Consider the following 27,030-nt stretch of genomic DNA (forward strand, 5'->3'; position numbering starts at 1 on the left):
AATGAAAAAGTCAATTTGCTGGCTCGACTATACGATGATCGTGCCAGTTTATAGGTCCGAAACCTTTTTGCGGCTTATCTACTTCTCCTCCTTGCATGGGTCTGGTTGTAAGTATTACAAACAATCTATGAAAGTAGGTGTCAGTTTCAGCCCCACAGCTAAGCAATCGAAGCGTAAAATTAGTAAAATTTTAGAATGATTCTTGGAGCTAAAATCTAGCACATTCGTGTATTTCATTGCAGGTTCAAGCCGATGTCATTTGAAGCTTAGGAAACACTGTAAACGTGCTGTTGTCCTTCCTATTTTTTTTCAAACCATATACGTTAGTTCTTTATCGAAAGGCTGATAAAAACCTCAGAAATTGGGTTACAAATCCTTAATCGGCGGTACAGCCTGCTTGGAAAGGTTTCAGATACATGATTGATGAGAAAAATATGTCTTGAGATTGTCTCATTCTTGAGGTCGAAAGACTGTAATGAAACATTTAAAAATGTCAACCCCTGGACATAGTGTATCATTTAAAACATAATTACCGTAAGAATAAAACATTATCTTGAGATAACATACTTTTGTTCGATACTGTAGTACAATAATAAAAGAAATCGATATGAAAGGGTCCGGTTGACGTAAAACCATCAGGAGGTTGTGGTTTGCTTCTAAGGCCTAATAAAGTGGCGCAGAACTCAGGAACAATCGTTTAAAGCAGTGCTAAGATTTATCTAGCACACAAGATAGCCTAGTACGGGTTTATACGTTTACCACTCAACTTTTTTTTCACTGGTGATAAGGCATAAGAAGCCTGCGGAGCTGTTATTGCTAAAGATTTATGGCTTTGGTCAATAGAATTAGTAAACATAAAAAAAACCACGTTGTTGAAATAGTTTATGATTTAATACTGAGAAAAATTTCATCATCAATATTTTTATGATAAATAATGTAATTGTCATCATTATGCAGTCAAAATTTTGGCACATCATGGATTTTCAAACTTATCAGCATGTTATCTTTAAAACTAGCTTAATGTACCCGGCCTTGATTGGAAATAGGGTATTCGTTCCGTTGTTAATAACATGCTTATATATCAATAACATTCGCTTTTCGGTCAATTTAGGCTCAGTTTGTGTTGTTTTTTGTTGTTATCTGTGCTCACTGCTGAAAAATAACAAAAATAAGAGAAAAACAATTTGCGCTCCAATTTTTTGTTTTCGATTGTTAGACGAGCTCGGTGGTCTAGTGGCTACCGCTTCTGCCTTATAAGCAGGAGGTCGTGGGTTCCATTCCAGGCTCGTCCCTTTCCTACTTCGAATTTCTATCTTAGTTCTTTCTTTGTTTCACGTTCTACCAAACCGATTCCTACTGTTATAACCTTTCACACAAACCCAAAACCTCCCGTGGCATCTATGAGAGGTCGTAGAGTTCTCTACATCTTTCTTAAGTAGGTGTCCAACAAACCATCCTTCCCTTCCTCAGCATTCGCAAGGACGTGGCCAGGACAGATCTCGACTATTGGAAAGTGCATTGCTTCCACCTAAGAGATAGTGGTTAGTCCCAAATCAATATCTGTGGTAACGGATGAAAATAATGCTACTCTCATACCATAGTCTTGGCTTGTACCACCTACGAATTTGTGCGAATTGCTCAAAGCTAAAGCTAAGCTAAAGCTATTTTTTTGTTTTCGATTGTTATTGATTTGGGTACATGGTATAAAAGTAACAGTAACCCTATCAAATCTATTTTGTGGCTCAAATGTAAACGTGTTAACAAGAAACTCGAGGTTTTTTAAATTTTTATTTTTTCATTTAAATATTTATTTTTTATCATCCCCCTTGACCTTTCGGAGACCAGTAGAACATAATTTGGTTTGCGTGGGAGTTGAAAACTTAATGAATGCCAATCGTTACAAATTTTGACCGATTCCCAAATGAAAGCAGCATCGAAAAAAAAGAAAATGATGTCAGACGTAAGCGTATGCTGGCGAAGGATTTTTTATTTTTTTAATTCTATATTACCGTGATATGCCCTATTACCGTGTGGTTAAGAACGTGTCCACAATAAATTCGCTACATAAATTTCATTTTGCAATCTTGAAATCTATGTCGCTTAAATCAATAATAAATGCATTTGAATTGAAAAACACTATCGACATTTGACTTGTGAATATGCCTAATACCGCGTACATTCAGAAGACGACTCCAAATACCGTGCAGAAAATTGCCTAATACTTACTTACTTATGAACTTAAGTGCACATAATAAAACATGTAAATAATTGAATCATATACATATTTGAATCATATACATATTTCAATTGAATTATTAGGTCATACTAAAGAAAAACTTAAGAAAATTATTTTGAGCTTTTTAGTGGAATGTCTTCACTTGTCATAAGACGAGTTTGTACAATCCCATTGAATTCCACAACTTAATTGTACCTTGACGGATACGTATTTCGACCTCAACAGTAAGGTCGTCTTCATAACAAAAATGGTCGGTCTAAAGGTAGAAATACGTATCTGTCAAGGTACAATTACGTGGTGGAATTAAATTGGAAACTCTTATGACAAGTCTTATGACAAGTGAAGACAACGTCATTTAAAATTACTTTTTTTTACAACGATACCTACTGGAAAAAGAACCATTTTCTTTGGAAAGTGCAACGCTTTAGAAGTGTTTATCGATTTATCAAATAATTTACTCCACACTCCACATTTATTTAGATTTTAGATAGGGTAAAACGACCTATTATGGAGGGCTTAAGCCGCATTGAAACAAAATTAATTTCGAAAATTCTTTAAAAATTAACTATTTATCTTTTTTCATATTGCAGTAGTCAAATAGGATGCTGGTTAACTCTAGTTTCGTAAATATTACGTCAATTGTGCTATACTTATGTTGTTTTGATTTTATCACAATAAAAACAAAATACCGCAATAATAGGACGCAATTGCCTATTGTTGCGGTATTTTTTGAAGGTCAGTCCTATTGTTGCGGTATTGCCTGTATTTCTTATGGAGAGCGATACCACAACAATAGGACCTTAGCACTACCGCAATAATAGGCTCAAAGGAAGCAATTTTTTAATGGAAAACGTTGATTTTACATCATTTTGAACGGAATTTTGTCAAACAAAAGGTGTTCTAGAGGTTGATTCGAAGAGTTTTAGCGGATCCATAATTGTTTTTGATGCTATTATATCCAGGATGGACTATTTAAACACTACCGCAACATTAGGACATACCACAACAATGGGACGTTTTACCCTAGGTGATATCCAGTTTCTACATTGATTTAAAAGCAATGGTACATTTGTATGCAGATGCAGAATACTCTACTTTTATATAAGAAACTGTACAGGATTTTTATTAAAATATTGACGTTAATAGTCTGTGGTAAATATCGCAGAAATGATATCGTACTCTTATGTGCCGAACGACATAATGAAGACGTTTTGTGTGTTCATTAGATGTTTATTATCTTCAAGTCTTCTTCAAGAAGTTTATCTTTAGCGTAGTACTGGAATAATACTTATTGGTATATGTAATTCATTTGGATGATGCTTCCCTTGTTATACGCATAAAATGTCTTAGCAGCAGTTTTGATATAATTTTTGAATATATTATTTTTACGATCTCATTAGTTGAAAGATTCGCTATTGTTCGTAGTAATTGTTTGAATAGTAAAAATGCTAGCATCAATTTGTTTTTCAGGCAAATTTAATACATTTTTGTAAAAAAAAAATGCTTTATTAGAAAAACTACGGCTGGGGCAAGTGTGCACAGCACTTTTGGGGAAAGTGTGCAGATTGAAGCAATAAAACGTTTTTGAATTGCCAACTTTACGGGTGTCAACCAACCATCATGAAAATAATTTCAATAAGTACAAGGGGAGGAATCTAGCTGGGCATAACCTTGACCTGAATGGCTGAATGGTTCATGAATAGTTGTTTTTTTTAACATTATTGCAAACGGAATGAAAATTGTCACAATAATTATGAACAATCAGCTAATTTTTCCCGTGCGCACACATAGCCCAAGCAATGCGCACACATACCCCTAACACGGGGTAAATATACGCATTTGTTTCTTTCCATATAACACTCTTTTACTCAAATTCAAATGGAATATATCAGAAAGCTAGTAAGAAGTTTCGAATACAATAACATAGGGAACATACTGGTTGTTTAGTCCAACTCATATCAAAAGTTATTCTAAGGCAATAGTTAGGTGTTGATGCTGAAAAGACAAGTAAAGAGTGGAGATTTTTACGTACCAATCTACACATTACACTACTCTTTTACGCTTATTAACATTTTTCATTGATAACCGTAACCGTGCTGTGCAGTGGCGTAGCCAGAAAATTGGTCTGGGGATGGGGTTTTTTTTCTGAACATTTTTTTAATTTCGAGAAGGTTCGAAAAAAAAATTTCTTCTAAAAATTTTGTCGGGGGGGGGGGGGGGTTTATGTCCAAAACCACCCCCGTGGCTACGCCACTGGTGCTGTGCTATTATTTACATTTTTAATTGGTACATTTGACGTGTTTCACTTATTTCAACAGCCCTGGGGTTGGTTGGCCGATTTTTCCGACGCATTTGTTTTTTTTTATAAGTAGTTTTTTTTTAATCTTTATTTAGGTGTTTTATAAGTAGTGAGAATTTCGAGAAAAGTGATAAATTACTCTGTATTTCATTTCTCTTTGTTTTCCTTATTCTTTCTTTCTTCTAAGAACTTCTTTCTTTTCTTGCTTCCTTTTTCCATGTTCTTTCATCCTTGTTCCTTTTTCCATCTTTTTTCATTCCTCTTCATTTTTTTGCATTATTTTTCCTTTGTTCTTCATTCTTTCATTTTCTTGCTTTCTTCTTCTTTCTTTTTACGTTTCTTCCATTTCCTCCTTTATTCTTTATCCTTTAGTCTTTCCTAATCCGTTTGTTTTCTTCCTCTATTCTTATTACTTCTGTTTATTCCTTTTTCTTTCTTCCTTTTTTTTCATTAGTTTTTTTTCTCCTTTTTTGTCCTTCCTTTTTTCCTCTTTTCTTCTTTTTTCCTTGTACCTTCTTCCTTCTTTATTCTTCCTTCTTCTTTTTAATTCTTTCTTCCTTTTTTTCCTTCTTTTCTCCTTTCCCTTTTTCTTTTCCTTCTTTGTTATGTTTTTACCTGTCTTGTATAGAAAGTATACGTAAAGGTTATAGGAAGTTGAGCCTACCAAATAAACGAACTTGAAAAAAAAGGCTAAAGGAACACTCTAAAAACGAACTTTTTATAGATAGCTCGGAGGCCCATAGTGTTACAAACCAATCAGTCTCAACGAATTGAGATGATGTCTGTATGTGTGTATGTGTACACAAATGTGAGATACATTTTTTGGTACTTAGCATTATCCGATTTCGCGGAATACGGTCTAGTTGTTGCCTATTAAAAATTGACTCAATCGCCCATTGCGTTCCGAAAAAAAACCCAAAATCGAGAAAAAAATACATTTTCACAAAAACTACTGCAATGCACTATGAACGCAAATAGAATTGAATTAATGGAATTGAGTGCATCAAATGCAAAGGAGTGTAAGTGACAAAAAGTTAGCTTTGAGAAAAATTGGTGCAAAGTTTTTCAATATTTTTTCGCTTTATACAAATTATATGAAAGTTAAAAAAAAAACACTAATTTTCTGTGAACTTTCACATTTTTTATAAACATCGTACAAACTATATCAACATATTGCCTCAAAGTTAGAGAACCAAACCTTTTTTGCTGTAGTCAACTCAATTTTGACCAAAATGTCAACTACACCCCTCTGCTTCTATCTATCCCCCTAAAGCGCTATTTCTACCTCTCTCATGCATTGTTCTTATTTTTATAATGCACAAGAAAGGCTCCACCAACGCTAGGTGTATTAATCTGAGTTTACTTATTGTTTCTTTTTTCTTCTGTCTTTTTCTATCTTTTTCTTCCTTCTTCTTTCTTTCATCTTCCTTCTCTCTTCTTTCTCCTTCTCAATTTTTCTTCCTTTTATCTTCATTATCTTAATTCTTCTTCCTTTATCCATCTTCCTTTATTTTTATACTTTTTCTTCCTTCTTCCTCCTTTCTTTTTCTTTTTTCTTTCATCCTTCTTCATTTGATTTATCTAAGGATATAGAAAGGCTATAAAATCATTTCAAAACCAAACTTTTGTCAGATGACTCAAGATCCATAGTGTTATATACCAACCGACTGAGCTCGACAAATTGAGGTGATGTCTGTATGTGTGTATGTATGTGCACAAAAACATTAGATACATTTTTAAGTATTTATCATTGTTCAATTTGCTCGCAACAAACTACGGAAAGCGGTCTTGTTGTTTCCTTGTTCTTTTTTCATTGCGGGCCGAAGTTTTAAAAAAAATCATTATTATTTTCGAGGACCCTTTAAAAAATTCAAAATCGATTTTTTTTTAGAAATTGCTGCAATGCATTTAAGTTAACGCGAATAGCTTTCTTTTTATTCTTTCATTTTTTCTTTCTGCCGTCGCCAAGCGATTCTGTTTTACACTTTGAAGGAAATTCATTTCGGATCAACCTTTTTCTAGTATAAAATGATGGTCCTGAAAAGAACCGATTTATTTACTACAGCCCTTCTTTGCAATCCTTAACAGTAACAAAACCAAATCTAGTTGGAAATTTTCACTTTTCGCTAACGACAGCTGATTCGATGAAGACGACACCATATTGAGTACATTTTCTGGGGCAACCACCCAACGCTCGTACTGATACTGGAGCCATCGAGTTTTATTTAGGCAACATGCGAATAAACTTATTGCATAATCTCGCTCCGACGCGTGCTTGTGATTCTGCTATTGATGCTATCAATCGCTATTCGTAAAATCGTAAAATCTCGTTCTAAAATTATGTCCGTCAATGAATGAACCGTTTGTTTGAGAAACTGCATATGTAACATTTTTGACCAAAATGAGATTTTTATATATTCTGAATCCTTGTTTAAAAATACGTATTCTGACAAAAAATACGAAAAAAAAATTGTTCATGAATGTAGGGTAAAGTGCCCAATAGTGGACCCCCAACCAATAGACACTCCAGCCATTTTTCATTATTATATCACAATAGAAACATTTTGCTATGAAATTCCATTGGGAGAACCTACCTTACAGTGCTATGATTTGATTACATGCATTGGAAATGCTATGGAAAGTAAAATTAGATGATTTTTTACAGTTCTATAAAAAATAAACACGTGAGTGTCCATTATAGGAATATTTTGGGGGGTCCATAAAAGAGAAGAAGAACGTCCCGAAACGACACATGAAAATCAAATGAAGTGTCGACTATAGGGAAGTAATTTCCTATTATGGACACCCAGGGGGTCTACTATAGGGCGAATTCAGTCCGACTTTACAATGTTAATTTCAAAGAATAACGCCGAGTATTTGAGTGTTTTATGTATGTATCGTGAAGAGAAGATGCAGAGCTTGATGTTAGATATCACTCAAAATTAATATTTTGAAAATTTCCACTCCTTATGCTAGGAAGAGCAAAATTTCGCTACTAGGGGGTCCACTATTGGGCATTTTACCCTATGATTTGTTTTTCGTTTGTTTGAGAAACTACATATGTCCAGTGTCCACGCACTTTGAAGAGAAATTATGGAGTACTGCTTACAGTTATCGCACCGGAAGTGCCCCAGGGTGTTGAGTATTGCCGAAAATTATTGAGCTGTATCGAAGAAATCGAAAGATTCGGTGCCAATTTGTTCAAAACCAGTTTTTTGATGTTAAATATCCTGGCTGTGCATATGCACAGCACATGTTTCGAAATGGACAAATTGATATGAAATTTGCGAAAAAGAATCCACGTGTCTTGGAGGGATGTTTTCTGATGTTTTCTCGAAATTGTGTAAAATGGATATATGCAGTTTCTCAAACAAATGATTCAAATGTTCTGAATGCATGAACGAGATTGATTGGTTATGAATTTTTTAGTGGGCTTGTCAAGAATTGCATTTTTTTCAGTTTAACTGACAAACAGAACACCATTCTATTAGAGAAGGCATCTTCTTCTTCTTCGATGGCTCTACATTCTAACTGGAACTTGGCCTGCTTTTCAACTTAGTATTCTATTAGCATTTCCTCAGTTATTAATTGAAAGCTTTTCTATGCCCGCCATTGCATGAGTATGTATCTTGTGTGACAAGTACAATGGATACACTATGCCCAGGGTGTCGAGAAAGTTTCCAACCCGGACCGAGAATCGAACTCGCCATCTCCGGATTGGCAATCCTACGCCTTTGCTCGCAAGGCTTCTGGAGACCCTTTTAGAGAGGGCATACAGCACGAGTTTTCTTCAAAATTAAAACATCCACACATTTAGCCATATGGATGGCGGTCTTAAAAAGCCCATTGCAGTTTCAAAGTTCAAAGAGGCCAAATACTAACACTAATTGCGTAAAGGTTTAGAGCTATTATTGTCTTATGCTTCATATAAAACAGGGGAAAGTTTAAAAACCCGAAAAATTCCTTACGTATTTTGTGTTTAGAATCAAGCCGAGGGGTAAAAAGTAGTCACACTCTGTAGTATATGTTATTTTGTTCCTTTCTTAATGTAGTCATGATCTTACGACTTGGAAAATATCAACAGCAACGACATAGATAGAGCCAAGGCCTGTGTTGTAAAATGTCATTTGCATTCGTTTGTATAATTTTTCCAGAACTTTTTTCAGAAGTTGTCTATTGATTATTGATTTATGACGAACTTATAGCTCTTAAATGTGCCTACAACTTTGTCTAACAAGACATTGCTGTAAATATGTAATCTGGGGCGTAGGAGGCAAAATGTCATTCAAATGACATTATGTCAAATGACACGTGACATTTTGGAGAGTTTTCACTCTCCAGCCTTAGATGTTATATTTAGAGCAATGTACCCTGGAACAAAAATATAGCCCTACTCAAGCGTTATGAGTACTTCTAAAATTATGATGTGAATTTTGCTTCTGAAGAAAGTTATTAACAAATTAGTCAAATGACATGCAGATGACATTTTACAAGCCTGGCCTAAGGCACGCTGAATTGACGTACAGGCATGCTTACTACCACTCAACCAACAGCACCACAACTATAATTTTACATCTGCATTGCCAGAATTCTTCGGATCGTGAATGAAAAACAATAAGCAATCAATACGTACTTGGCTTGATAAAACATCCCTCGTCTCGCCTTGAAACCAGTTACCTTGAGCATGATCTGCTTTGTATCAATGCATAATTTTGCTAAGCTATGGAAGGAACATAGAAATATCATAATCTCTATTTCTCAATTGACCTTTCCCGTCAAAAAATGTATCTCGTTTTATTGTCTCAGTCGATTCTTTGGCTTATTTAAGGTTAACTTTCCCAAAGAACCCATATTTTTTTAAGCCTCTAACTATTTAAAAAATCGAAAACAAAAACCGAAAAAGTGCTGCACATGTGAACCGGCCTGAAAAATTCACCCGATGTTCGTACAAAATTGGGCAAAAGTTAGGCCAATCTTGAAAACAGCACTTTTTCGTTTTTTTTGTTATTTTTTTAAATATTTGGATGCGTCAAAAAATATAAGTTCTTTGGGAAAGCCGTTCATTCGGAAAGTAAAATGAAGAATCGATTAGGCAAACAAAAATTTTTGACGGGAAAGGTCAATTAAGGTCCCAAGAATCTTAATTCTGGAAAGCTCCATCAAATACTCCTATAATTTTTCTGAGGACATCAAATTTCTTAACAACTGACACCTAGTAATATTCCTAGAAAGGTCTGAAGAGGTACCACTAAAGGAAAGGGTTGATAACCGTTGATGTACATTAGGCATACATTTATTTGATGGTTAATGATAATAAAGTTTTTTCTTGAAATAATCCGTGAGAAGCTATTTTTGATGCTTATTAAATTTCTAGTCGCATGTAATAATCATTATCAATAAATCTAAGTTCGTAATTTTTAAAATTATTTTCAATTCCAATTCCATTTCTTTAACTATACTTTTCTTTTGATGACAGCGTTCATTCGGTTCTCCATACATTTGAACTCGTGCATTACTCTATTGCCTGAATCCGGAATTGAACTTTAGTTGGGTAAATCGAGCATAATAGTAGGTACTTTTTTAACTTTGGTGTGAAGACCATTTCGCCTATTTGGCTTTCCGCACGCAAATATATTTTTCGAAACAAATCTTTCACATCCTATACATATGCACATCGAGTTTTCAAACATTGTAATTAGAATTTAAAACTGATGTTTACAAATTTACATTCTAGATTTGAGTTCATATGCAATCCATATGGCAGTAAGACTTACATTTCTTCGCCCAACGACTCGCACAACCTATCTTTGTGTGATGGTTCACTTTGATGCAGCAGTTTCACCCGCCAGACCCGTACTATAACTACAATGCCTGGTGGATCACGGGAAAAATACGTTATTTTGTTGATAATCAAATTGCAAACATCACATACCTTGCTGGGAGTACTGCGCAAATACTATACCAAGCGCAGTAAAGTATGCGCTAGCACAAACCTTCTTTTATTGATCGATGGAATTGGAACACAGTTTTATTTTTTTGTATTCCTGTCATTAGAGTCTTATTAATCATTTAGACATTCTGGCCGGTACGTAGAAAACAATAAAGCCGGAAAATACACGTCTGGGGGGTTCGAAATGTCATGTAAATTCATCCTTCCCCTCGACCATAAGCGATTCGATGTCACTAGCGATAAGATAAGCAGCGGCAGTTCAGTAGGGGGCTATTCCTGGAGCTACAATGGCTGGAATTCAATAAACTATGTTTCCTTTTCTCTCGTGGTTGTATATTCCTACTGATACTTGACCTGCCTTTCAACTTTATGTATCTATGTGTGAGATTACCACCCCCAACGATCCTAATCAAGGATGTTATTGGTAATAAAACGCTTTTACTCGCCAGGCCAGATGAAAACCACCCATATATTATTAAACTTAAATATGATTAATAAAAGATCGTTATAGTTCCATTGATTTACCATCGGAATCGTAGACTAGGTAGCTATTAATGGTGCCCTATTTGTATATATATACATACAATATTACTCCTATGGGAAGTTGGTTAATCAATCATTCATGATCTATAACGGCGAGCTTGATCTGAAGTTTCGGATGATTATAAATATTTAATCCGTGGTTTAGTGATTGACGCGCAATATATTTTGTCTATCTATGAATTGGTACTTATTTTTAACCCGCCAGTTGTTATGATTGAATTATCGCCGACAAAACCAATTCAAACTGACCATCATTATCATTTTTGCCTTTCTCGTACAACAAAGTTGTACCGAGAAGGCTATCATTTCACTCCGAAAACGAACTTTTTATAGAGGACTCGTAGACCCATAGTGTTATATACCAATCGACTCAGTTCGACGAACTGAGCAAATGTCTGTCTGTCCGTGTGTGTGTCCGTGTGTGTGTGTGTGCGTATGTGTGTGCACACTGAAACATTAGCCAACTTTTCTAGTACTAAACCTTATTCAATTTTACCGCAGCAAGTTGCATTCGATGGAGAATGTTTTCTTTTTGTTCACTATTGAATTTCAAAACGGTTGAACTTCGCAAAAAATAGTAAATATTCAAATAGTTATAACATATGATGATTTCGGTATGAAATGCTCTCGGATGAAAAGGTTATGCTCTCCCAAGACGCACAATTCGAAACTGACAGCATTCAGTTTTATAACAAGTTCAGGCTCAGCATCATGATGTCACATGAAAAGGCCTTTTCCATCGTACACGGAAGAATAAGTAGCTACACAGAAAAACATAAACCCATAATGAGATAAAAAATACCCATTTTAAGGTTTTATACACATTAAAATTGGAATACTAATTTTCGGAGTACTTTTAAATTAATTTGGAGAATATTGCTCATACCTGAAAAATACGATCCTTTATATTTATTATTACCGAGGGGTATTTTTCACGTTTTCGAAATTGTATATACTTGACAAATGCATAAAAAGTAGCCTTTTGCGAAGGAAGACATTTCCAGTCTCGTGTCATTGCCAAAATGGGATTTCACAATTGTTCTTAATTTAATGAACTTAAAATGTCTAATGTTCACTCAGATTTCCCTGAATTTTCCGAAGCATTTTTCATTTACACTAATAGAAATCCACACATTTTTATTGGCAAAAATCTAAAGAAATTTACAACTAAATTTGATGTGTGCGTTAATAACCACCCGCTATTGGAAAATCCACATAAAGGTTATTAGTTAACAAGGTTTATGAGTGTTTCCACATATATGCTATGCAAACTCATATAGCCGTTATGTGGGAAATGCTATAGTCAAAATTTATGTGTGCTAGGGTCTGTTCACAAATTACGTAACGCTTTTGGAGGTAGGGGGAGGTCCAACTTGCGTTATACTTTGTTACACTAAAAGGTGGGGGAGGGGGTGGGTACTACCAAATGTTACGCATAACGCGAATGAAAATCTATTTGAATGTTTTGCCTTTCTCGTACAACAAAGTTGTACTTAAAGGCTTTCATTTCACTCCCAAAACGTACTTTTTATAGAGCGCTTGTAGACCCATAGTATTATATACCATTCGATTCAGCTCGACAAACTGAGCAAATGTCTGTCTGTCCGTGTGTGTGTGTGCGTATGTGTGTGCACATTGAAACATTAGACAATTTTCTAGTACTAAACCTGAATCGATTTTGCTACAACAAGTTGCATTCGATGGGGAATGTTTTCTTCTTGTTCGCTATTGAATTTCATAATGATGGCACGGCGCAAAAATAGTAAATATTCAAAGAGTTATGAGACATCATTATTTCGTAACAAATAAGCTATCGATTTTCTAGGTTATGTTCTCCCAAGACACAATTTATTTATACACGGAAGAAAAAAAAATTCACAAAGAAACATAGAAACCCATTAATGAGTTAAAAAGTACCTATTTTAAGATTTCATGTATACACTGAAAATTCTAGTTTATTTTTTCAAAATGACCTAAGAAACATATTTTCATGAATGAATTTTAATATTGCGATCAACAGACCAATATGATAGCTTTTGATTGCGGTACACAAATTAATTTATGAAAAAAGGTGACATATGTTCTTTTTAAAAGTTAAGCGTCATTTCTGCCATTTCTTTCCCCTATGGGCCGATGTGAGCAGTGAGAAGTGAAAAGTGAGACGTGAGAAGTGCGAAGTGAGGAGTGAAAAGTAAGAAGTAAGAAATGAGAAATGAAAAATCACCAGATGATCCGAAATGAAAACAAAAATGTTTTTCCAAATTTAATCTAGACTATCCTTTGAAAAGAGCTGAAATTTTTTTGCTAATATTTTCAAATGGATATAATAGAAAAACGACGCATCCCACAAAAAAGTGTTGTATGGGTGACCATCGCAAAATCAGTCAAAATTTCTAGTGAAAATATCGGAAACAATCCAAATTGAGCCCTACACTGAAAAAAATCAGTTTAAAAATTTTAAAGTCGATTTTCTTTTTTATTTAAATGAAATTTTGTCTCAAGATAGGTGATTATGTTCCCTACCAACCGTCCATACATCGCAAGCTGGGCACTCTTAAGGAAAAAAAGTTTTTCTAACAAAAACTTTTTCTTGTCGGAATTATTTTCAGTGTATTTTCATCTGAAACTAAACCAATGAAAGCCATCGTTATAGAACCCCAAGCAAATCTATTTTTATGATACATTGTCTAATTTAGTCACTAAATATAGTTTGTTTTAAATTAAGAGTAATATTAAAAGGGTTTATATCTTCAAAAAAATATTATATTCCATTATTAGCTTCTTTAGTTGCGACCAGTTACGACCAAAACATTGTACTCTGCCTGACTGTACAGGAATACTTAATAAGAGTATATATGTATACATATGTTAAATCCACCCTTAAAGACACTGAAAAATCAATTCCGTCAAGAAAAGTTTTTGTTAGAAAAACTTTTTTCCCTTAAAAGTGCCCGGCTTGCGATGTATGGACGGTTGGTAGGGAATATAATCACCTATCTTGAGACAAAATTTCTTCCAAATCAAAAAGAGCGTTTTTTTGCAAATTGACTTTTATTTTTTTTAAATTGATTTTTTTAGTGTAGGGTTCTATTTAGAGTTTTTCAAAAAGTTTTATTAGAAAGTTTGAATGATTTTGCGACAGTCACCCATACAACACTTTTTTGTAGGAAGCGTCGTTTATCGATTATATACATTTTGAAAACATCAGTAAAAACAAGTTTGACCCTTTTCAAAAGATAGTCTGCATCAGATTTGGAAAACCTAAGTATGCACTTTTCTTTTTACAGCACCTTTTAAGTATTGACCAATAAATTGACAAAAAGTCAACTTAACAATAAGAACACTTGCAAGATCCCAAAAGTCCTATTTGGCTTCATGCATTTCTATTACATTTCTCGCATAACTTTTCAAAAGGATCTAAGCAAAATTTTTCATGAATTCTCGCTTAACTTTTCAAAGCACCTAAGTAACATTTTTCATGAATTAATTTGAACACTGCAATCAATAGTTTTCATGTTGTTCTGTTGATTGCAGTACTCAAATTAATTCATTAAAAATGTTACTTAGGCCTTTTGAAAAGTTATGCGAGATTTATAGTACAGCAAAAAGCCATCTAGTAGAAAATCTAGATGGATTATTCCATTGCTGACAAACGTTCATTTCGAACCAAACACCGCAAGTTGCTGGTTGATTTTTTGTCATATACTCTGTCTCGCTCAAACCAACAGCGAATAATCTAACGACTACTTTCACGAACACTTTATTGTCAGATTTTCTGGATATGATACACTGCGCGGCGTTTGTAATGTTCCCAAATGGGTACTTGCACAAAACTTCACGCGGCGAATGACTGTAGAAAGGTACGGCCGCGACAAACGATACACCGCAATGCTATTCATCCATAAGAATCAAGTAAACAGGGTGCAGAAAGCGCGGCGGTACCTTTCATGAAAGGTTCGCCGCGTGCAATTTTGAGAAAATCAGGCAATAAGGACCAGCCACTTTAACCGACCGTGTCCATTTAGCAAGTATGGTGTTGAAGTTGAATATAATCTGTAGATTAAAAAAACAGTTTAATAAAGTAAAAAAAACTCAGCAAGTAACCGCACAATATTGAGTAAAACAAATTAAGTGTGTAGCATTTCCACATTCAATGAATAAATTTCGCACCGTGTATACTGACAGCATTAAAGTTTGTGTTGCTTCTTTCGTGCTTTATTGATGATGCTAACCTCTCAAGCAAAGCTTTCCAAAGCTTCAAATGTGGAACACGAAAACTAACACACGCGCTATAGAGACCGAAGCCGATGACTTTATCCGCTCGCATCAACACAGTTGTAAAAATTTCATCGTTGGAAATAAAAATCGCATTCGTACATGCTTTCTCGTGCGCTCGTTACGTTTGCTGCCATTTTTTCCTGCTTTGGAAGGAAAGAAGAGGCGTGTCATTGAGGCTAACTGCTTATTGGGTTGGGTGGTTTGGGTGGAATGATGGTGTAGTTTGGGCATTTGGGTGATTTGAACATAACATTCGTTTTCATACACCTCATTATTTCCATATTATGCGGCTTTTTCCATTGATATTTATGTGAATTGTGTTGTTAATTTTCACAAATGTACTTGTACAATTATTACACAAAGGCATGCAAAATCAATGAATGACATACAACTAGTTTTATTGAACTTTAATATTACATTGGTGAAAAAACACTACGTGGTAATCGGCTCTAAAACAATTGTAGACGCGCTGTCTGGACAGTTAATCCATATTGTATTTTATAATGTATTTTTTAAAACGTGCCGCTGCGCTAATTATTGTACTATTTACCCACGATCGCATATTTGTAACATATGCATTTTTTCCTTTCTCGTACAACAAAGTTGTACCGAAAGGCTATATGATTGCTCCAAAAAAACTTTTGATAGAAGGCCCGGAGACCCATAGTCTTATATACCGATCTACTCAGCTCGACAAACTGAGGTGATGTCTGTTTTTTTTTGTGTATGTATGTGTATGTGTACAAATTTTGTAGACACACGTTTTAGAACTTAGAATTATCCGATTTACTCACAACAAGTTGCATTCGACAGGAATTGTTTGCTATTGAAAATGGGCCCGATCATTGCTTTTCGGAATTATTGAAAAATCATTGTTTTTTCCCACAGGTCCCCCTTGGAAAAAAAATCAAAAAACAATTGTTTTTGAATGGTGGCAAGGCAAAAATATTAAAAATGATCGAAAAAAATGTGATCTATTCACCCAAAGAGCTTTTTTGACCTTTTTAAAGTGATTTTTTCAATATATTTTATAATGCACGAGAAAGGCATCATCACTGCTAGGTGGATTAATCTGGGTTTTGTTGATAATAATGGGAAAAGACACTCTGTTCTTCCAAGCACCGGTTTGTGTCACTTACGTTGAGTCATACCAGAACGGCTTTTTTCCCCGCCGACACGAACTTTCAGGATAGTACATGTACGAATTTCCAAACTAAATAAGCACCCTAACTAACAGTCACCCCTCAATTACTAATTCATATCCAGTGGTTTACTGAGAAGTAAGCGTGAATTACTGTGCACTGTATCGCCGCATTAACTGATAACAACCTTAAGGTGATACGGAATGGTTCCCTGTAGCAGGTTCCTGCCTTTGTCTTTGCGAACTGATTTTTACCTCCGCCTTGGGTGCTTTCGCTGAATTCGATGATGCAATTACCAACTAATGAAATGATTGTTCATGAATGGAAATGTGGTTGAATGTGCCATGGCCACCCGCCCTGTTCCCTTAAATGGGCTGGAAATTACCGCCGTGACGCAGCGCAAAACGCGACTATAAATCGGCGTTATCAGCAGCAGCGGTGCATATCACGAGATGGGAGGGCATCATCACGTTGCTTGATTACGATTCGATATCTTTCGCTGCGCAGCGGGATTCTGGTTGCTTCTGTCTTGCTGGGTGTATCAATTTCTACGAACGTAATTCGTTTAGCAGAATGCCATAATAATTGGTGAGTTTATAAAATTTGATGCTGATAACACCGTTTGTGATATGGGTTGAGACGTTGTGGTTTGCATGTAGACATCACATGTGCCTCGGTGTTAGCTGGGCGGGATTTGAAAGCTTAACAGTAAGATAAAGTGGTTTTTAATATAGACAGATATCGATTTCTAAGTTGCCACACATTTTCCTCGTCAATCTTTTCATGAAAGATTTCCTCTGTGGTGATATTTTTATTCACCTTTAAAATGATGATCCTTTTCTAAAGATAAGGGCGTTCGCTCAACCATTCTGTTATTCTGTCTGAACACTATCGCTCAAGAAGCGGGCGATTGCTGTTTTTAAACAACGCACTTTTTATTCCAGATGTACAAGCATCTATGACAACCCGGATGAACTTTGAAATTAGGCGCGAGGTGCTTTTAGGTGTATCCGTATCCGTTCAATATCAACTTGAACCACGGCGTCTGGAATTTCGGTATCATTTGGAATTTCCCAAGGAAAAACAAACTCTATCAAACATGAACTCGATTTTGATCTAAAATAGCAATGTGTTTCTGGCGTCAACTTGTTAATTTTACGTGTTTACCGTCAATTATCACAGTTATACTTAAATCGCACATCCACTCTTTATTGATTAATTTGCACCTTTCTTAGAATCATTCTGTAATCATAAGCACGTTTTTATATTAAAAAACCCAGATTAATCCACCTCCAGTGAGATTTTGACCCTTCCTTAGTTATAAGGAAATTTTTTACAGACTCCGGTATTTAAAACGAGATAAAACTACTCAGCTTCCCACGGCGATTTACCGTGAAAGTAACAAAATAATTGCCTACCCAAAGGCGGATGTCATGGGTTGAGTGACAACTCAACGCACTGTACTTCATGCTGCCTATCTATAAGGCGCTGGTCGGATTGAATAGCGATTGTGACATGTTTAGTAACTATCGTAACGCTGGTTGCATATATTGTACTCGTAATTTCCAGAGACCTCGATATTAATTAATCCAGAACTAACTTAATCAGTCATTGATCTGAGCGAAACTCAATAGCGTTCAATAATAACATATATTTCGCCTTATGGATGCCTAATTTGGTTAAACTAAATTTGTTAAATACCTTAAAAATGAGTGAGATTTATATGGTAGTAAATTTCAGAATTTGCACACATACGCACACATACATGCATACAAGTGGTCTATTAGTATCTTAAAACATGCTCACATTTGCTATCTAGCTTCCACTGAAGAAATTTTTGAAATCCCTTTCAATTTTTACGTTTTTGCTTTTCTGGGAAGATTTTTTTGTACATGCTTCTATATGTATGTCCCGCAATTAAAATCAATTGTTTATTAGAAACAAATCAGAAAAATAGGCATATTTCCATGTCATATCATTTGCTATAATTATACTTTCAATATCAAAGTGAATTTGTTTCAAATACCATACATTTTATTTAATAATTCACGAGATTTCTTGATAGATTAATACGTAACACACCTGCGTAACGCATACAAAGTGAAGTTATAGACACTTCCGAAGGAAGGGTCAAAAAATCATTGAGAACATACATAAGTCTATAAGCGATCCTTGAATCGTTGAAAAGCAGAGATAAAAGATATTTTTTAAAGTCTTGCGAGATGCTGAGTTCGATTTTCGGTCCAGTCAAGGATGTATTCAAATGAGAAACATTCTCAACTCCCTGAGCATAGTGAATCGACTGTGTTTCCCATACAAGATCATACAAGCTCATATGCAATAGCAGCCATCGAAAAGCCTTCAGTAAATAACTAAGGAAATACCAATATTATACAAAGTTGAAAAGCAGTCCAAGTTTCAGTTGGAATATAGAGCTGTTGAAGAAGAAAAGGCTTTTTTGGAAAAAGAGGAGCTAGTTTAGCACAAATATTTATTTTGAACTCACAATTTAAGTTTCAATATTTGCTCTGGGATTCGATTTTATTCGGCAGAGAGCAAACGTCAAAACTTTTTTTTCCTCATGCCAAATTGGGTTCCATTTACTTGATTAGTTCTCAAGTTATGCAGAAATGTGTGTTTCCTTTGTATGAGAGCCCTTTTTCTAGAGCGAATATTTTGTGTTTTCTAAATACTCCGCATGCCAAATTTGGTGCCATTTACTTGATTAGTTCCCTAGTTATGCAGAAATTTGCGTTTCGTTCGTATAGGAGCCCACCTTTCCAGAGCGGTAAGAAATCTCGAACCATCTTAAGATCCTTCCCCGGCCCCAAAAACCCCTGCACCACAAACTTGCACGCCTATCGGTTCAGTAGTTTCTGAGTCTGTACGGATCAGACAGACCGAAATTTATTTTTGAGTATATAGAGGAAGAAGAACAACCATATAGTAAGAGAGGATATCGGGTTGGACTATCGAGTCAACCCTCCATCAAATCTGTCAAATCGGCAAAAAATAGAGGCCTGAGAACCATTCCGTATTTTTTTTTTCAATTTTTCGGCCAAATTTTTGTACGGGTTACTAATAAGGGATCAAGTATTCCCATATTGATACAACAACTTTAAATACAAATATCCTAAAATTGTGAAGAATGTTGTTTTTTTGGAGTTATTCAAACTTTGCGTGGCCACTAAAAAAAATCTCTAGCAGGGCCAAAACACACAAATTGTCCTGAAAAACAAATACGGTTGCCAATCTAAAAAATAACTCACCATCAAGTCTTTCCGCCATCCCCTTGGATATTCAATCCATTATTAATGACTTTGTTTCTATATAAATCGTTGGTTTCATGCGTGATCATGCGTTTCAATTTGTTTTCGATTGTGATTGATGAGGGTACTTGAGTCTGATAATTTTAAACCCTAGAATTTTCAAGTTTATTGCTAACTAGTAGACCCGGCAGACGTTGTTCTGCATAGTAGGCGAAATGTGTTCTGTGAAATGCACATGCGAAATTTCCAAGCGAATCTTAATTTTAGTTTTTTACGATTTATCAATCTTTACCTGTGAGTTTTGCATGAGGAGATATTATATAAACCCGTCGGAAAGTATAACACCCTACCCGTAATGCTGGGTAGATACCTCTACGTGGTGTGTTACGGGGTAAGATCTACCACGGTTACATTGCCAGCTACAGGCAAATCCTGACCCAACGAATACCTTTCTCATTATCCAACTCCGTGGTACTTATGAGGGTGTCGCTAAGTCGGTGGCCTCTCGTTAAGTAAGTACTACATCAACACTTCCTTCCTCTCCCTAGTTACGGTGAAGATGGGCGTGGCCAGGAGTAGTAATCCTCATGCTTTTGTTATTTTTGTTTAAGACTGGAATCAAGGACCACTCCCCTTCTTGATTTCTGATAGCATTCTAGATAAGGATCTCAAAAGTAAAACATGAGTATCACTAGTGTCCAATCTACGAATTACACCGTAACAATGCTAATGCTAATGCTAAACCCGTCGGAAACTATAACGAACGTTTCCTCTGAAAAAAAGAAGAAAATTCACTGTTGGACACGATTCATGTATTATTGACCGATGCCTTATCGTTTGCAGCCATAAGGTTGGACTTTAGGACCCAATTGGTTGGCTGAGAGGGATTCCACTGAACTAGATCGATAGATGGGATTATGGCGTTGAGTTTTAAGGCAGAAAGGCTCAATTTAGATTCTCAAACAGATGGCATCGGTGATTCTATGAAAAGATTGAGTTTTTGCGGCTTGAACGATGAAGAAGGAATAACTCGCCGGTTCTGAGAAGCACCTTTTGTTCATCCTGTCAGGGACATATCTTGGTCCGCTGGGAGCATTATTGTAGTCGTCGCGAAGTTAAGCGCTAAGTGTGAATTGAAGCCTTACAATTTCCACCACCGTCGTCAACGTGCCTCCTTTACGTTCTACGCCTACAAGTTCACCCATCCCGACCAGTAGATAGTAACAGATTTCTATCAGACCTTGTTATTCTGTTACAGCAGTTTTTCATAACAGCGGTTGTTATAAAACATGTACCAATAGTAGTTAAAATAACAAAAAAATCTAACAAAATCTCTTCTAGTTTTAACAAAAATATTACTAAATGTGTTATTTATTGAACAAAAATATAACTCGTTGTGTTACATAAATAGAGGTGAAAATCGCTTATACTATAACAAATTATGTTCTTGAAAAGATTATGAATATCCATAATGTAGGCAATTAAATTTGTTCAGCTGGCTTTGAATGTAGGTTCAAGTTATACTGTAGGTGGTACCTTTCTTTTTCCAATTCACATCTACCAAAAATGTAGGCAATTTTTTTTTCGGTAGAAATAAACATAACACATTATGTTAGAATCATGTTATGACGATCATGAAATTTTCTTTTCTCCATCGTTAGTAGAGAATTTATAACAAAGTTATTGCAAGTTTTGTTATTTGTAACACATATTGATATAATTGTGATAAAATTTTGTTATGACTTACTGGTCGGGATATTTTTGTTTACGTACGAACGCGCTTTCGAACGAAAGTTGAAGCGCATTCTCGTTTACGCCAGCAAAATCAAATGGAGAAACGGTTCGAACGAATCGCATTCGTTCGAAAGTATCGTTCGTCCGTAAACAAGAATAAGGGTGGTTATGTGGAAAATTTCTTCGAACTATTACAGCGGCTGATTCCTTTTTGACGCGTACGGATTCTGATAAGCACGGATCAGCTGGACCCGATCCTAAATAATTCTTGATTTCATGACTTTTCGGTTTGGGCATCTTACCAATGTACCGCAAGACGTTCATCGAACGATAATGACGTCATTCACCAATTTATCCGGACGTCGGTGTATGTCACTTTTTTTATCCCCCAACTCTAGAGAATAATGTCATATGGAACTAAAAGATGAATATTGCGCTATAAACAAATCAGCAACAACAATAGCCTCAAATTTAGCACAAGTAAAAATAAAGCTAATATCAAAATTCGAAAAAAAGCCAATTTTAGAGCAATTAAAGAATAGGGGCCTTGGGCTGAAAGTCTCTTTAATAAAGATAAAAAAAAAAAAAAAAAAAGCAATTAAAGAAAAAAATGTAAATATTTACATCCACTTCTTATCACAGCACACTACAATCAATCACGAGCAAATCAGTTAAGGATAAGCCACGTAATCTAACTTCTGTGGAATACAACAAAAAACTCTGACTTGTTTATTCGCCCTGAGACTCAGCACCACAAAAGATGTCTTGAGTGCCCACTATCAGATTCGTCAAATCGATGTCTGAAACTTTGTTTACAAAAGCATATAAGTCGTTTTGAAAATTTGGATCCTGTACACCCTGAGTGGTGCTGCAAAGCTCCAACTTAGAAAATCTCCATCGTGAGCGATCCAGATTAAATTTTGGTGTACTTTTTTATTTCTTTATTGAGGCTGCGCCGCCGTAACCCTCTGGGCCTGCCTCTACTGCGTTGTCCCGCTGGGTTCCAGTCTAATGCCTGTTTACAGATTTCGTTTCCGCCCCTACGTAAGGTGTGGCCGACCCAGCCCCACTTTAGATCCCGAATTTCAGTTGCTATCATCCTCTGGTGACAACGACAGTTGAGCTCGTTGTTTGAGATCCATTTGTCTGCACAGGTTTCACGTTAGAGTTGAAAATTCGGATTTTGGTGCTTTCACTTATCTGCCTGTTTTTTTTTTAATATTTGGTTAACTCACGAAGGCAGCCATTACTTTCTTGATCCGTTACTTATTGAAACGTTCAACTTTGTCCACTGTTTGTCTGGCTACTGTGAAACTTGAAGGGATCGCCGTGTTTACATTCAATGATTTGGTTTTGTTGACGTTGATGACTAAATCTGTCGAAGAGGAGGTCGTAGAGCTTACTCTGCATATCAGAGCGCCGTTGAGCTAGGGGTGCAACGACATCTGTCAATTAGAAGTCGGTCTGGTTATAGGTTATAGGCTACCAAAGCAGCCCGCAGTTTGTTTATGGTCAACCGCACCTACCAGAATCTCGTGATGAAGAACATTAGTGGTGATAGAATACATCCTTGCCTCACATCGGCTACGACTTGGACGGGGTCGGACAAGACCTCGTTTTTTCGATAATTTTCTAAGGAACCCACTTGCATCTCAGGGTGCCCTACACATGCTCGTGATTGAGACGGTCGAAAGCTTTTTCGTAGTCGAAGAATACCAAGGAAACGGACTCTTGGAATTCGTTGACTTTCTCCAGAATTATACGGAGTGTGACAATATGATCCACACATATGACTTCCGTCACGAAATCCGGCATGCTGCCGCCGGCCGGAAAGTCGCATCGATCTTCTCCTGAATCCGGGCTAGGATAACGTTGCTGGTTTCGTAGCTAATAAAATTCAAACAACGACCTGTTTATCAGAGTTGTAGAAAAATCATCGCGTTTAAAGTCCGCCATACCACACATTTTTTGAATTGTATTACTTTAAACTTCTAAATGATCTATATTACTGAATGATTGAAACCATTATTACTGTGTTCCATTAGTGTTAAATCTAAATATATCAAAACTGAGGTGCTTGGGCCTATCATTTATCAAGTACCAGTAGCGGAATAACCTGCTCGCGCTGCTAAAACTCAATACAGATACGTTAACCTGGGTAATCAAGTTGGTAACTGGAATGGAAGACTAGCGAAGTTGGATTTAACTCTCCATCCGTCCATCAAAACCTAACTTCACCAATATAGGGTTGTTAAGACTACGCGTATTTCGCGTATTTGGCGCATAACGATTCTAAGATTTCGTTTCACATATGATTCTTCACTACTTGTCTATCATGTGTTATCCACTAGCCTTACACGTTAATACAAAGTGTATTATCCAAGTTTGATTGATAAAGCTTCTCATATCGATGTAACGTGTTTGATAATTGAAATTGATAGTTAAAATTGACAGATGTCATAGCCATTCATATTGGAAATTCAAATGTAATTGTCATGAAATTCAAAGTGAAACAATTTTGAAATCTATCATCTTATTTCCAACCACAACATTAAAAAGGGCGTAAGTAGCAAACAACACAGGAAATGATTTACACAAAAACATTTTGGTGTTTTAGCACTTCAATTTAACTTATTTATTACAGCATCTGGTTTGTTTTTGTCTGACTGTAGTATTCTTTGTAACTTCAGCATTGGCTTCGGTTTCCAATTCCAAGCTATTTACCGCTGACGATTGATTCATGCTTTCTTCAGTTGCAGGTCCATCAGCTATTAGTAATTATTAGAATATGTGACTTGAGCCGAAAATGAAAAACCACACGCACACACTCATTACCTCTACTTTCAAGTTCAGCAATCGTGATGACTGCGGCGCCAGAATTGACTCTTCCTGGGAATTTCCGAGCTGTGAAAGAAATGAACCTATCAGGCGTCAGCAAATTGTACACCATATCCTGGAATTATATGTAATTAATATAGCTACTAAAACCAAAAAAGTATATAAAACTTACGGTTGAGCAGATTAACTAGATCCACAGACAAGTTTATTTCGTCACTTCTTGAGTTCTTGACGTGAATTTTCCATCTCTCGTTGTCTGTCAGCCATTTTGAATGAAAGAAAAAAGATGACTGCAGTTTGTTGCAACATTCAAACGTCAAACCCGTTCGAACAATGTGGCGCTACATTTGGTCGAAATTCGTTACAATTTTACTTGAATTCGTTACAATTTTTATGAACGGCGGCAAAATAGAGTTGTTCACAAATTTAATGTGAATTACATTAGGATATGTAGGTAAACATTCGAATAACGTGGGAAACTATATAAATAATCAAATGTTGATATCAAATAAATTTAACGAATAGGAACATTAGGGTAGAACGTGTGGATTATTTTCAGTGTGCGACCAGCAAGCATCACACGGTGCCCCCAGACGCGATTATTATCGCACTTTCATGAATCTCCGTGGTTTTCTCACGAAAAGAAAGCTTAGAGTACCAGGAAAAGGATACGGGGTGTTTTAAAATCTATCATCGGTGAAATTTAAAAATTGTTTGGTTTTTCCCATATACATACATGTTAGCTGCAAAATATAAACATATAGTGCTTTCCTTTTCAATAGTAATTAAATCAAGTTTTATTGATATGCCAGTAGCAATACGAAATCTTCCAAATAAATTAATGTTCTCCGACATTCGGTTAATGTGCCCAGCCCAAGTGAGTCTGTCATACATTAAGATTGGTCGAACTATGAATCTGATGGAACAACAACAGTGCTGAACGCGTTAGTTTTTGCTCTTAATTGCACAGTTTACTTTCCAGATTAGACAATCCAATGTTTTAATGGTAATAAAACCATATGTCAAGACATGATATAATATTGAGTAAGTGATATGTGCATTGCATGGGAATTGGGTGCAGACATATTTGGATACATCTATGTAATTATGAAATTACCCCAAAGGAGAAAAGACGATGAAGAAATCTAAAAAAGGAAAATACTGCGGAAGGTTCAAAACAAGAGTCCTTATGGAGAGAACAGATTGTGATACCCAATGTTTTAAAAAAAACACCCTTTTTCCAAGTATGGAATTTGTCTTCTGGCATCTGTCTTTGAACACAAATGACAATTCTTTTTCTTCATGGCCATGTCAAAGTTGCCAGAGCATTAGCATTGTTAAGGTGTAATTCGTAGATTGGACACTAGCTATTATTATTATTATCAGACTAAGGCCGGAGTGGCCTGTGCTGCACATAAAAGTCTTCTCCATTCAGCTCGGTCCATGGCTGCACTTCGCCAACCACGCAGTCTGCGGAGGGTCCGCAAATCGTCCTCCACCTGATCGATCCACCTTGCCCGCTGTGCACCTCGCCTTCTTGTTCCCGTCGGATCGTTGTCGAGAACCATGTTTACCGGATTACTGTCCAACATTCTAGCTACGTGCTCGGCCCACCGCAGTCTTCCAATTTTCGCGGTGTGAACGATGGATGGCTCTCTCAACAGCTGATGCAACTCGTGGTTCATTCGCCTCCTCCACGTACCGTTCGCCATCTGCACCCCACCATAGATGGTACGCAACACTTTCCTTTGGAAAACTCCCAGTACGCGTTAGTCCTCCACGAGCATCGTCCAGGTCTCGTGTCCGTAGAGAACTACCGGTCTTATAAGCGTTTGGTAGATAGTCAGTTTGGTACGGCGGCGAACTCTATTCGATCGCAGCGTCTTGCGGAGTCCAAAGTACGTACAATTTCCAGCCACTATGCGTCTCCGAATTTCTGTGCTGGTATCGTTATCGGCGGTCACCAGTGAGCCCAAGTACACGAATTCTTCTACCACCTCGATTTCGTCACCACCTATGCTAACTCGTGGTGGATGGCTTACATTGACCTCTCTTGAGCCTCTTCCTATCATGTACTTCGTCTTCGACGTGTTGACGACTAGTCCAATCCGTTTAGCTTCGTTTTTCAGTCTGATGTAGGCTTCCTCTCAAAGCTACGTGCCATGATATCAATGCCGTTGGCGAAACCAAGTAACTGGACGGATTTCGTGAAAATCGTACCACTCGTGTCAATCCCTGCCCTTCGTATTACTCCCTCCAAAGCGATGTTGAGTAGCAGACACGAAAGACCATCACTTTGCTTCGCGAAAAGTGAGTGAGAGGTAAAAATACCATGGGGATCACTCTAACTTTCACTTACTCAGAGACTGAGTAAAATTGTATTGCTATCTCTTTTTTTCTCATGGAAATTTTACTCAGTTTCCATCAAAAGCGGGACTACTCATAGCTATGAGTAGTCCTGCTTTTGGCGGAAACTGAGTAAAATTTCCGTGAGAAGAAAAGAAAGGGCAATACAATTTTATTCAGTCACTGAGTAAGTGAAAGTTAGCGTGATGGAAATCCATACAGCACCGCAATCCGTCCACTTCGTGAGATATCAATATATTAAAAGGGGTTTGAAGGAATTAATTTATGAATCATTTATCTTATCATCATTTTATACTCCACAGGAAGCTTTCTGGGCAATAAAATGGGAAGTAGGCTCTGAAATTGAAATAAATAATATAATTAAAAAACAAATC

At 36.3% G+C, this 27,030-nt stretch overlaps 1 protein-coding gene across 1 annotated transcript in view; it reads left to right on the forward strand.

Annotated features, from left to right (window-relative positions):
- LOC134223642 (oxidative stress-induced growth inhibitor 1-like) overlaps nucleotides 1-27,030 on the forward strand; it is a 110,496-nt gene that overhangs the window by 56,802 nt on the left and 26,664 nt on the right. The gene's annotated exons all lie outside the window — the stretch shown is intronic.

This window comes from Armigeres subalbatus, chromosome 3 (genome assembly GCF_024139115.2).
Source record: "Armigeres subalbatus isolate Guangzhou_Male chromosome 3, GZ_Asu_2, whole genome shotgun sequence".
NCBI lineage: Eukaryota > Metazoa > Arthropoda > Insecta > Diptera > Culicidae > Armigeres > Armigeres subalbatus.